General features: G+C 44.2%; 1 pseudogene; it reads left to right on the plus strand.

Annotated features, from left to right (window-relative positions):
* Positions 1–3,147: 3,147 nt before the first annotated feature.
* Positions 3,148–3,829, plus strand: LOC147102247 (RNA-binding protein 45 pseudogene; annotated as a pseudogene).
* The last annotated feature ends 231 nt before the right edge of the window (positions 3,830–4,060 follow it).

The following is a 4,060-nucleotide window of genomic DNA, read 5'->3' on the forward strand; positions in this document are numbered from 1 at the left end:
CTTATAAAATTCTAACAGGACTAGACAGACTAGATGCAGGAAGGGTGTTCCCGATGGCCAGGGAGTCCAGAACCAGGGGTCACAGTCTAAGGATAAGGGGTAAGCCATTTAGGACAGAGATGAGGAGGAATTTCTTCACCCAGAGAGTGGCGAACCTGTGGAATTCTCTACCACAGAAGGCAGTTGAGGCCAATTCATTAAATATATTCAAGAAGGAGTTAGATATATTTCTTAAGGCTAAAGGGATCAAGGGATATGGGGAGAAGGCAGGGACAGGGTACTGAATTTGGATGATCAGCCATGATGTCATTGAATGGCGGAGCAGGCTCGAGGGGCCAAATGGCCTACTCCTGCTCCTATCTTCTATGTTTCTATGTTTCAATTGTCACTGATTCTCCAACCAGGGGAATTTACTATCAAAACTCTATGAATTTTAAAAACCTCTATTAAATCTCCTCTTAACCTTCTCTGCTCCAGTGGAAATAGTGCCAGTATTTCCACTCTCTCCTCATAACTACAGTTCCCCATCCCTAGCATCATCCTGATGAATCTACCCTGTACGTTGTCTGTGGCTGTAATGTAATTTCTATAATATGGCCCCCAAAATGCACACAGTACTCTTACTGTGTCCTAACCAATGTTTTGTACTAATTGATTATTACTTATTTACTCTTGTACTCTATGCCCCTATTCATTCACACCCTTCGATGTATTTTAATTCAGTGTCTGCTTTCATTCTGTTTTTTCCTCACACTTAGCCATCTTAAACTGCAGCTCCCTCTTGTCTGCCATTCCACAAACCTGTCTGTCATCCTGCAGTCTTTTATCCCTGCACGAGATGGCAGCTTGTTCCAGAGGTCCACTATTCTCTGGGAAAAGAACCACCTCCTGACATCTAACCTAGATCTGACCTTGTACAAATTAAATTTGTGACCCCTGGTCCTCCCTAACCCATTGAAACAAACTGTCAACTGGAACACAGTCTATTCCCTTCATCATCTTATAAACCTCAATCAGATCACCTCTAAGTCTACACTTCTCTAAAGTGTAGAGTCCCAACTCGTTTAGCCTATCCTGATAACTAAGATGCTTTAAACTGGGAATTAGTCTAGTGGCCCTCCTCTGCACCCTTTCCAAAGCCTCAATATCACCCACCATGTGAGACCACCAAAACTGGACACAGTATTCCAAGTGCGGCCTCCACCGTTTGGAGGTTTGCAGTGCATACTGAGAACTATACCATGTCCCTTCCTATTTCCGTATTGTATTCCTATGGCTTCTCTCGGTGTAACCCCTAGTCCTAGCACTGAGATAGAATGCCTTCCCACAGCCCTTTTCTCCTCCTTATCTCTCCTATAAATATTATAACCAGGAATATTAAGCTACCAGTCATGTTCAAGCTTAAGCCATATCTCCGTTATAGCTAATGTGTCCCATCCATCCACAGTTATTGATGCTTCTAAGTGTCCAAATTTGTTTTGAATGCTTTGTGTATTGGCATACATTCCGCTCAATCCTGAATCCAATCTTTTGGAACATTAAGGGCAGGATTTTCATTGGGCCGTGGAGGCGGGATTGGAGGCGTGTGGGGGGTTAAAATCGCGAAATCGGGGGGCATGAACCCATCCCACCCCCAACCCGCCTCTATGCCAGTTTCAAAGGAGGCGGATACCCGACCTGTGCTGGGAGCCGCCTCCCCGAGGCGGGAAGGGAATTAGTGCCAATTAACTGCCTGTTAACAGGTAGTTAACAGGCAGTTTTTAGCCTAATCCCTATTTTTATTCCTGAAGTGTGTGATTCCCGACGGCTCCAAACCACGCCAAGTTAGTGAGGCGGACCGTCGGGCTGAAGGGCTTGGAGGGTTCGAGATGTCCGGTGTTCAGGTGAGTGATGTGAGTATGAGTGCAGAGGTAAGTGTGTTTGGTGTGTGTAAAGTGTTTAAATAAGTTTTAATTACCTTTACTTACCTTTACAGCCTTCCTTCAGGTCTCGGGAGTCCCTCATCTCACCGGCACAGAAAGCAGAATGGTCGCGAGCTGTCAAAAGTTGCAGCATTCAGCTTTCTGTTCTGGAGAGATCTCTAAATCAGCCTGAGAGGAAGGAATTAACTTAGTGTACAGACTGTCAGTATTTGACAGCTTCAAAGAGCTGTCAAACGCTGATATTTCATCTGTCAAAAGCTCTTGACAGATGAACTATTTGTCTGTGATGTCACCTGTTCCCGGGTGGCCCTTAATTGGCCTGCTGAGCCCACTGGGCGGGCTCAACAAGGTCAATCAAGTGAAAATCACGTGGGTTGGCCACAACTTGATGGAGGCGGGACTACAACCCCAAAAGTTGTAGTCCCGCCTCCTACACGCCTCCAGTATCAAAATCCAGCCCATAGTCTTATTCTTTTTTCCTGGTTTTTCTCATTTGATTTTGAATATGCTTTGCCCCTTCTACAACAGTGCCACTGGAGGCACTTTTCCTATAGAGCAGCATGGGGCAGGTCTCCATCCTGTGGTGTGTAAATCTTTCACCTAGTGCACCGCTTGAGGGTGCATGTCAAACTTGTACATGATTGGCCCACAAATCCCAATAAAACAGCAATAAGTTACAACTGAACAGATAGCAAACCTACTAATGTACAGTAGCAAGTAGGCACAAAGACTACCAAGGAGGTATGCTAACTTACCAATCGAGAATAGGTAGTTAGCAAACAGTTAGCAATAACACAACTAGGAAAGAGAAGAGGAACAATGAAATCACCCAAAATATATCTTGAAAATTCTTTTGGCCCCTTTTGTTTTCTCTTAGCTTCAGGACCTAGTACTAAAAAAAAATCATAAACATAAAACAATTACGTAATTGACAATAAAAACCTTTGCCAGGTACTTAAGACGTGAGTTGCTGGGACTTCCCGGAGCGAAGAGCGTCAATAGGCAGCAGACTACAACAACAACAACAATGTGTGTGCATCTAAGTTTGCCAAGAGACTAGGTTATGAGGCACAGGAAGTAGTGTAGCTGGGAGCAGGAAGTCACTGAAAAAAAGACAGATTACTTGAGTGGGCAAAACTGTGGCAAATGAAGTTCAATATCGGGAGGTGCGTGGGGTTATGAAGAGCTCAGGGGCAACTCACTTGTATGTGTGAGGTTTGTAATGATGGAGGATAGTGGTAGCTCGCGTCCTATGACAAACCCCGATCATCCGCCCAACAGTCGACTCTTTCTGGTCATCAGCAAGTCGACATTGGAGGAGGTGATCTGGGTGAAATTTTCCCTCTGGAGATATCCAGAATATTTGGGTGGTGTGGGACAAGCAGTCCAAAGACCATAAAGCATCGCCTACGTGAAGTTTGGCAAATTGTGGCAGGCCTGTAAAGCAATGGAGGACGTGCAGGGACACCAAATCCATCAAGGTGTTCATTGCACAGTCTAGAGGATCTAGCAGCCACCGTGATGTTGAAGATGAGGAGTTGACTAGGATTTTTGTTATGATTCCAAAATCCTATGGTGAAGATGATCTGAGGGAAAAGTTTAAGGATTTTGGAGATATCGAACACTGAAGTGTTACCAAGAACAAGAATACAGGGGAGAGCAAAGGCTTTGGCAATGTGAGGTTTCTGAAATCACCTTGGGTGGCTCAGGCCATTGAAAACTGCAACCAATCTTTTAAGGCAATATTTGCTGAACCAAGAAACAATCCTACATACTCTGAGAATGGCTATGTGGGTGGGGCCAAATAAGAATCATTGTCATATGGGCCAGGGTTTGATCCTCTAAGAGGTCAAAATATGTTTCCTTTTGGTGAATTTAGCAACTTTGGAACAAGTGAAATGAGAACTGAAATAATAAGTGAAATGAGAGGTGGAGAAAATATTGCCACGTGCCTTTCAGTGTCTACTAGAGGAGTATCTACTAGAGGAGTGCTCACACATGGACAAGTTTATAGTGTCTTTGATATCATCCCAGGGCTGGAATATTGTGAAATTCAGAGAGACCCATATATAGGTTATGGCAAAGGATATGCTATTGTTCAGTACAACGGTGTGGCATCATCAGTATATACCACAGAA

The sequence above is a fragment of the Somniosus microcephalus genome, chromosome 22, assembly GCF_052327205.1.
Source record: "Somniosus microcephalus isolate GS21.2 chromosome 22, FLI_Smic_1.0, whole genome shotgun sequence".
Classification (NCBI taxonomy): Eukaryota; Metazoa; Chordata; class Chondrichthyes; order Squaliformes; family Somniosidae; genus Somniosus; species Somniosus microcephalus.